The sequence below is a fragment of the Cyprinus carpio genome, chromosome A12 (assembly GCF_018340385.1).
Source record: "Cyprinus carpio isolate SPL01 chromosome A12, ASM1834038v1, whole genome shotgun sequence".
Classification (NCBI taxonomy): Eukaryota; Metazoa; Chordata; class Actinopteri; order Cypriniformes; family Cyprinidae; genus Cyprinus; species Cyprinus carpio.
In genome coordinates this window covers 28957-39122 of record NC_056583.1, presented here as the reverse complement: position 1 = coordinate 39122, position 10166 = coordinate 28957, and the positions used below count along the sequence as shown (strand labels likewise).

The window sequence follows — 10166 nt, the reverse complement described above, 5'->3', positions numbered from 1 at the left end:
CATAAGTATGTATATATATATAAATATATATATATATATATACGCGCACAAACACATAAGATTTGTAGCCTTATCCATGACCTTGGGATATTATTTATATTCATGATGATTGGGCAATAATTGTCATGTTTATTAAGATTACTATTTGAGTCTTACTATTTTACTGTCGAGGTAATATTTAACTCAGCTTTAAAGAGTCAGATAAAAGGAGACTAAAGCACTGGAGTATATGACCATGGCATGGGCCTTTACTTTACAAACCTTTTGTCAAGTTTAACTATGTTCTCCATTTTATATACATACTAAGTAGAGCTGCACCACTCACCCATACACCATTTCCAAACACAATTTATATAATGTACAAATACTGAGGTCACTTGCGGCATTTCAGAAAGTGGTGACAATTATATATTTTCTGGGTCACTGTGTATTGCATTTTGAGAGATCTGTAGCTCACGTGATCTGTCTCCTGAGCTGAACAATTTCTTCTTCGTGTTCATCAATCTTGCGTTTTCAAACTGTGAATAACCTAAAATAAAGAATGCAAACAAAGTTACAAGGTTCAAACTTTCTCTTCAAAAGCAAACAAAAGTACCTAAAATTTGTGATTATACATGAACCGTTGGTTCTGTGTTCCATTTTGGAGGAAAAAAACTTAGTCACACATACCATGTCATTGGTGTGGAAGAGGTCACTCTGAAGTAACTGAGATGCCTTGGTCGCTCTGAGGGATCAGTGCTGGTCAGTAGGGTGATATCCTTGGACCAGAAGTGGCCAGCTTTTTAGATAAGAGTGTTAGGGATCTTGCTCTGGCCGTATGTTCTTCAAAAGTGTGTGCACACGCTCCATCTCAGTCCCAACTCAAGTCCTTACAAAAAAGTCTGGCTGGAATAACTCAAAGGCATCACTCCCTATACTGTAAGCAGATCTGACTGTACCAATGAAACAATTTTTTTTACATCAGTTTTTACTACCACACTTTTTTAGTATGCTCTTAAGATGAAACACCCACGCACCGAAGAACAGCCTTCCAAAAAAACAGCAGACTTACATTATAACAGTTTTGTAACACGTTTTTCCTTACGTTTTTGAATGGGATATCATAGTGAGATACCCTTAACCCTTAGTTGTTCTGGGGGCAGGCTGGTAAACAAAAAGTTCCCACTCCACTGGTGTGAGCTGAGTCTAGTGTGGAAAGGTAATGAGGAAATAATATGTTGCATTAGTTCACACACCGCTGCTATCTACTGTTGCCCTGACAATTAATCAGAGGTAGTTTTCGCAAAAACTTTTAACTTTTTTAACTTTTTTAAAAAATGGGAAAATGAGAATAAATCAATGTAAAATGTATTGTAAACATTATAGTTCAGAATTTGTAATAACTTAATACCCTTTGAATACAGAAGAGGGTACAAGGCCTGTCACCTGTGTTTTACACTTGCTTGAGAGCTGGAAGGCAGGCCTGCTCATGTTCGTCCATTTATTATGTTCTGGCAAGCCAATCCAAAGTCCCCTATCTTCACATGGCACTCAGGTCCATGAAGGAAAATGTTTCTAGGCTGTAAATAAATAATATACTTGTAACAAACAGACACTATAAAACATTAAGTGTGACCAACCTTAAAATAATCTAAACTGAGATGTTATTAGGACTAAAAACTCTTTGAATAAAATAAATAAAAAAATAATGTGGAGAGATCCCATATTGTGCAGTACCCATACAGATTTTGCATTATAAATAAAATTTTAAATCTTTTTAATATATTTTTTTATTGTTACACAAATAGAACATCCACAGTAATAAATATCAAAAAAAATTTGTTAAAACAGTTTTAACATATTAATCGCTTAAAAAAATTCATTTGTTTAGGAATTTCATAGGTAACTGTGTATTCTAGCCTTTTGTTTATTAAAAAATGTGTGCAGATCCAAGTGGTATTTGGGCTTAATATTATATTGATTAAAATACTTATGAGAAAGCAATTCATGCTTATGAGACTAGTATCCAGTAGAGATGCGTGAGAAATACTGGAAATACTGTGTTACCTTACTGTGACAAACACAAAGAGGTTTTTTTGTAAGGGACGTCCAACCTGCTTTGCAAATTGTTGTGCCACACCACTAATTTTATTTTAAAATAGTTGATTGTTAAATGCCATGCTGGCTGTATACTGTTGCTTGCAAAAGTCCAACCTACTTTGCAAATTGTTGTGCCACACCAACCCAATATCTGTTACTGTCAGCATAGGTCTCCTCCCATGCCGACAAATGCATTTACAGTTTCAAGCCAGACATGTACTAGACATATGTGTGGGTGAACAATACCAAGTTATGCAAACCAACAAAATAAGTACACCTACCTTAAGGTCTCTATGCAATAATACCACGGGAATGAATGTACTCCACTCCTTCAAGTATTTTCTTTAAAATTTGCAATGCGTGTTCAGAGTCAACTAACTCACAAGGATCTGTGGATCAATGCATTGGGTTAAAAAAATGCTAAAATAATCCAACAACACAATTATTTGCTGTGAATGAATGTTAAAAAAAATCTGTGATTGTATGTCCATTGTATGTTCTGTATATCAGCTTTTCTTGTCTTTCCTGTTCAGCCAATGTGTCAGTGATTGCAAAATCAGGAAACGGGTGGTGTGTGTAAGTGACTACTATATTTGTTATATAAGTGTTATATAATGAAAGGGAATCTGAGCAACTTATAAGACTTCCAAAGAAGTACCTATTTAATGGCATTTAAAGAAAGAAGGTGTACAGACTATGTGAAGTGCAAAATCCTCTGTGAACTATGGTAAATTCATATGAAAAGTGACCTCACCTACTGACATCAAGGGCCCCTCTGTGGTCCTTAAGTTTCTTTCCTGTATCCAGTCTTTCAAAGATCGCTCACACAGCTGCATTTGTATATAAAGATTAAGTGGAATTGAACCTATAGACAGGAACAAAAAAAAAAAAAGATGAAAAACAAAGATTTTCTCATTTAAATCAATTGTTACATTCAGTGTTTACTGAACCATTATACCTCATGTGCATGCTTTTTCAGACCATTCAGCAGTGTCCCATATCAATGTAAGAGTTATTGTTCAATTCCAGTGCGTTTTGACTGAGGTCGTCCTCTGAGAGTGTTGAGCTCTCCCATTTAGCTGCACGGCATTTGTTCACTGTAGCACGTGGCTTTCCCAGAAACACACATGGAACAGTTTTTTGTGGTTGCGGGCATTTTTTGGGCAAACAGCATGTCCCATCTCTTCTTTTGAAGTTGAGGGTTTCACTGAGAGGTTCGCTAATGCAACTTGATTTTTCTTTGCCTTCTGCTTGTTCAGAATGTTCAAAAACAATGAATGATCCATTGCTGCTGTTACTGTTTTCCTGTGTACACCTGAAACAAGAAACATTTTCAATATGTTATTGTAAACGTGTTACAATTAGTTAGTTGTGTTGTTAAAAAATTTTCAAAAAAACCATCTTACCCATCTTTTCTGTAAAGGTTTCTCTAATGCTGGAAATGTCTGTGAAATAAGGGATTTTGGATCTAGTGAGAAAAACAGAAAATTGTACATGTTAATATTATTTTTGTATGACTCAGGAAATATTGAATAAAAGCAAAGCATGAATCAAATGGCAATATCTCCTAATGTAACAACATTACAGCAACTAACCTTTCACAGCAGGCTGAACATGCTCCATCCATGCTGTGTGATATCCAACAATATTGGGATGCTGAAGGCTGGAGAGCACTTTAACCCTCTCTAAGAACCTGCGAGGGAGATAAAAACAGATGCAATAAGGTATATTATCTCTAAATCATATAGATTTGGTGGGTAAATATATGTCAAAGATTCAGTTTAATACTTTTACCTTCATACAGTCTTCTCTTTTTACTTTCTTGATGAGAATTTTTTTTCACTGCATATTCCTGACCATCCAGTTTGTTTGTGACCTAAAACATTATTATTGTTTTTAGTAAGCACCTTTCAATGTCATGTGTTTACTATATTTAATAGTACAATATGATCAACACATCTCCTTACCTTAAACACTTTGCCATAGGATCCTTTCCCTAGTGATGCAATTTCTTCAAACTCACTAAGGTAACGGGATGTGTGTGCTTGGAAAAGACCATCTCTGGTTCTAGGACAGATAAGCATACCTCAGTTATTTTATTAAATGTAAAAGTACTGTACACTACCATTCAAAAGTTTCGGATCAGTAAGTCGTTTTTTTTTCTTTAGTTTTGTTAAAGGGATACTCCACCCCAAAATGAATAGGTTGTCATTTATCACTTACCCCCATGTCGTTCCAAACCGTAAAAGCTTTGTTCATCTTCTGAACACAATTTAAGATATTTTGGATGAAACCGGGAAGCTTGAGACTGTTCCATAGACTGCCAAGTAAAATACACTGTCAGGTCCAGAAAGTAATGAAAAGCATCATCAAATAGTCCATCTTGTAGGCGAATAAAATGAAAATAATAACTTTATTCAACACAATTTGTCTCCTCTGTGTCTCTCCACATCACCGTAGAGCCATTTAGGAGAATATGAGCTGTACGCAGGCAGCTTATGGTCTTCTGTGTCAGCCGCGACACAAAGAATTTGATTTTCTTCTTCCAAATCAAAGCGTAAATACAAGTAGAAAACGTATCCTTGTGGCGCGACTGACACAGAAGAGCATACACTGCCTGCGTACATCTCAGATTCTCCAAAATGGTGCTATGCTGATGGGACACAATGAGACAGAACTGCACAGAGGAGACAAACTGTTGAATAAAGTCATTATTTTTGTTTTATTCGCATACAAAAAGTATTCTCGTCGCTTCATAACATTACGGTTGAACCACTGATGGCAGATGGAGTATTCTGACGATGCTTTTCATACTTTTCTGGACCTTGACAGTGTATTTTACTTGGCAGTCTATGGGACAGTCCACAAGCCCTCCCGGTTTTCATCCAAATGTCTTAAATTGTGTTTCTGAAGACGAACAAAGCTTTTATTGGTGATTAATGACAACATTTTTTCATTTTGGGGTGGAGTATCCCTTTAAAGTTGCATTAAGTTGATCAAAAGTGACAGAGAAGACATTTATGATGTTACAAAATATTACTTCTATTTTAAATAAATGCTGTTCTTTTGAACTTTCTATTCATCAAAGAATCCAAATTTACACCAAAGTATTAAGCAGCACAACAGTTTTTTTTTTAAACATTGATAAGAAGAAATATTTCTTGAACACCAAATTAGCATACTAGAATGATTTCTAAAGGATCATGTGGCATTGAATCATCGCGTTAGCACTCGTTAGCTTGTCGTTAGCGTTTCCATTTGTGCCTATCGCTGTTTTCTTTCCTCCTCTCCTTTCTCTCGTTACTCTCTCGTACTCGCATCTCTTCTCCGGTTTTCACAAGTTCATCAAACAACTGTGGTAAGAATTTTTCATCAAGCACGGTGAGTAATGGCTTCTCCCTGCTATTGTTTATTTGCACTGCTTGCCACATGTATAGTTTTATCTATCTCTGTCGGTGAGGAGGAGTCACATGTGATAAATGCAGGGAAATAGTTAGACTGACAGAGAAGATTTCAGAATTAGAGACACGCATCCAAACTTTAATTTGAGGACAGTAGAATGTGAGGGCTCTAGATATGGCTTTGGATGCGTCTAGCTCAGGGAGTTCCTGTACATTGTTTCGGTTTCGTAACAGGGCCTTTGCAGCAGGGCAACTGGGTGACTGTGAGGCGGCATAGTCGTGGGTCCTAAACACCCACTCTTCTGTTCCGATCAAAACCATTAACAGGTTCTCTCCCACTCAGTGATGCACCCACTGAGAAACCTGATGAAAGTGCTCTAGTTATTGGCGATTCTATTGTACGGAACGTGAAAATAGAGACACCAGCCACCAAAGTCCAATGTTTACCGGGAGCCAGAACGCCTGACATCTTGGCAAATTTAAAAGTGCTGGCTAATGCTAAACGTAAATACAGTAAGATTCTTTATCACGCCGGTGCTAATGATGTTCGACTTCGCCAGTCGGAGATCACTAAAAATAACATTAAAGAGGTGTGTGAACTTGCAAGCATGATGTCAGACACTGTAATAATGCTCTGGTCCCCTCCCTGCTTACCGGGGTGATGAGATACATAGCAGATTGTCATCACTCAAATGGCTGGATGTCTAAGTGGTGCCCGCAGAATAACATAGGTTTCATAGACAATTGGACAAGCTTTTGGGGCAGACCTGACCTGTTGAAAGAGATGGTCTTCATCCCTCCTGGGGTGGTGCCGCTCTTCTTTCTAGAAATATGGCACATAGTCTTAGAGTTTGTACTTGACTGGGGCCCAGGTCAGGAAGCAACAGACTGGCTAAACCGATCGGCTGCTAGCCACCTCCAGTCACAGAAGTCAGTTTAATTCTCAGCACATAGAGACTCTTTCACCTAGATATCACACTATAGAGACTGTGTCTGGTTCCCCGGGCTAGAAAATACCAAAAACGTCCAAACCAATTTAAGAGCAACAATTTAATTGAGGTTCAACAAATAAAAAACAGATGCAATACGGATAAACAAATGATAAAGCTTGGCTTATTGATATCAGGTCCCTTTCTACGAAAGCACTTTTTGTAAATAATATGATCACTGATCATAATCTAGATGCACTCTGTTTTGACAGAAACCTGGCTAAAACCTGATGATTATATTATTTTAAATGAGTCTACACCCCAAATTACTGTTATAAACACTGAGCCACGTCCAAAAGGTAAAGGGTGAGGTGTTGCTTCATTTTATAACAATGTTTTTCAGGATTTCTCAGGTAGGGCAGGCTTCATGTATAACTCGTTTGAAGTATTGGTGCTTAATATAACATTATCCAGAGAAACAAATGTTAATGATAAATCCCCTGTGATGTTTGTACTGGCTACTGTATACAATCCAACATGGCACCATACAGACTTTATTAAAGAGTTTGCTGATTTTACATCCGAGCTAGTGCTGGGCTGCAGATAAAGTTTTAATTGTTGGTGATTTAAATATTCATGTTGATAATGAAAAAGATGCATTGGGATCAGCATTTATAGACATTCTGAACTTCTATTGGGGTTAGACAACACGTCTCAGGACCTACTCATTGTCGAAATCATACTCTAGATTTAATACTGTCACATGGAATTGATGTTGATGGTGTTGAAATTATGCAGCCAAGCGATGATATCTCAGATCATTATTTAGTTTTTGTGCAAACTTCATATAGCTAAAACTGTAAATTCCACTTCTTGTTACAAGTATGGTAGAACCATCACTTCGACCACAAAAGACTGCTTTGTAAGTAATCTTCCTGATGTATCCCATTCCTTAGCAGATCCAAAACCCGCAGAACAACTTGATGATGATAACAGAAACTATGGACTCTCTCTTTTCTTCGAAGCATTTTAAATACAGTTGCTCTCTTTACGCTTAAGGAAGTTCAGGAAAAGAGTCTGACAGACCGTGGTGTAATGAGCACACAGCTGGCTTTAAAACGAAACTCACCCTAAAGGAGAGCAGCCCCCGAAAAAATGGAGCGCGCTGGAGGAAAACACAAAACTAGAAGTTTTTCGTATTGCTTGGAGGGAAAGCTACCTATCTTACCGAAAAGCATTGAAAACTGCTAAATCTGAATTACTTTTTCGTCTCTTTTAGAAGAAAACAAACATAACCCCAGGTATTTATTTCAATCATCAGTGGCTAAATTCACGAAAAATAAAGCATCAACAAGTGTTAACATTTCTCAACATCACAGCAGTAATGACTTTATGAACTACTTTCTCTTCTAAAGCGATACTATGAGAGATAAAAATTGTAACCATCAGCCATCAGCTACAGTATCACATCAGACCGTTACTATAATTTCCCCTGTCTAACGTTCCACTCATTCTCTAACTATAGGAGAGGAAGAATTGATACCTTTGTTAATCATCTAAACCAACCACATGGTATTTAGACCTTTCCACTAACCCTAAAAGAGGGTGCTTCCAGAAGTCCATAGATTTCCTTTTTTGACTCTTCCTTGACTTATATTTTTATATTCCCTGTCCCAACATCCTTCAACATGGCTGTTATATTAAGCCTCTCATTTACAAACATTACCACAACAAAAAAAAAGAGAAAAAAAAATTATAGCCAAAATAGAGAAATCATTCAAAAAAAAAAATGACTAAGTAGGCGGAGGGCGAAGAAAATAATTCACAATTATAGTCTATATAGACAAAGAACAACAAATAAAAAAAAGAAGAACGGATGTGAAAAATACCAAGATCAAAAGAAAGAATCAAAGTACAAGAGACAAAAAAAACCAAAAAAAAGAGAGAAAAAAAGAAGAAAAAAAAAAAGAAAAAACACAAAGAAAAAGAAAGTTTTCATACTTTTCTGGACCTTGACAGTGCTTTTACTTGGCAGTCTATGGGACAGTCTAAAGCCTCAGGTTTTTCATCAAAATATCTTAAAATTGTGTTCGAGAAAAGAACAAAGCTTTTAGAGGGTTTTGGAGCGACATGAGAGATAGAAGTGATTAATAATGGAATTTTTCATTTTTGGGGTGGAGTATCCCCTTTAAGAAGTTGCATTAAGTTGATCAAAAGTGATGACAGAAGACATTTATGATGTTACAAAAGATTACTTCTATTTAAAATAAAATGCTGTTCTTTTTGAACTTTCTATTCATCAAAGAAATCAAATTTACACCAAAATATTAAGCAGCACAACAGTTTTTTTTTTTTTAAAACATTGATAAGAGAAGAAATATTTCTTGAACGCAATTGGCATACTAGAATGATTTCCTAAAGGATCATGTGGCATTGAAGACTAGAGTAATTGCTGCTGAAAGTACGAAAAACTGCCTTCTGGGAATCAATTACATTTTAAAAACATATTAATGGCCTGCAAAATAAATGCAGTGTTTGTGGCTATAGAGATTCTTTAAAAAAACATTTTAAAAATGTCAGATCCTATTTATTGGGCCTTTGAACGGTAGTGTATGTTACAAAGCGGTGTAGAAGTGGAGCTGCTACAAGTGAAAGCGTTTTCACCTTGGGCTCTGGCCATCTGTCCTCAAGTATCTCTATGTTCCTGCAGAATCCAAAAAGATGAACAGGGTTTTTTGTTCATGAAAGCTGGACAGAAGTCATAAAAAAAAAAATGAAATTACGATGATAGATTATGTCAGATTACCTGAGGGAAGGCGATGAGCTGGTTGCGTGCAGGAGCTCTGTAGTCTGCGGTTATGCTGTAGTCCGGGCGAACTAAACTCATCACTGACAGCCAGTGGTGACAGGAGGTTCATGGCTGCTACTAGGCTGGCCTATCACTGAAACAGCAGAGGCGTTTGAGGAAACAAATTTAAGACAAATATCAGAAAATTACAAAAAAAATGTGCATACATAAGGCTGCTGTATCCAACCTACCCTTAAACAGCATGCGTGGCTGATGTAGGATCACTCTTAGTAAACAAAGCACAAGTGTTCCAGTGAGATCCAGCAGCAGTTAGACAGGAATGGCAGGCAATTCCTGGATCGATGGATATATCTCCATAAGCAGCGCCACGATTGCATTTGTCCAAATTCAGAAGCTATTTATATAACATCTAAAAGATTGATACTATATGTTTGATTATATCTGAATATCAAATACACAAAATAAGTGAAAACTATGTGAGTCCTAAAGGACTTGGATTCGAGGGTTTTCTTGCACGTGGCAATTAAAGCAATAATGTCATTTTTCCTGGGTCCCATTTAGACGCAAACATTTACAGTACTTTCTGCTTCAAACCAATACAAAAAATGCACCAATGCTGCATCTTGAGGTTGGCTGTGTAGGGAACGGTGGGGTCTATTGCTTTATTCGGCGAGAAGGGTGCCAGGTTGCCTCTGACTTCCTAAAGTGACAGAAAAATAATGTGAGGAGGAGGGACCATGTTGCGTCATTAATCAATTGAATTTGTTAACCTTCTAAACGACAGTTGTGCTGGCTAAACCATTAACAAAGTAAGTAGCGGTGTGCGGTTGCAGTTGGCTCTGGCTGACTTTAGAGTCGAAGGGGTCCAGAAGGGCGCTTTCCATATAACAAGGGTGAAAGAGGACCATATTCAGGCTGGACTCGTGCGTAGAACGAGGAGACCATTGC

At 37.1% G+C, this 10166-nt stretch overlaps 1 pseudogene; it reads right to left on the bottom strand.

Annotated features, from left to right (window-relative positions):
- Window positions 1–1123: 1123 nt before the first annotated feature.
- Window positions 1124–10126, bottom strand: LOC109053625 (annotated as a pseudogene).
- Between the last annotated feature and the right edge of the window lie 40 nt (window positions 10127–10166).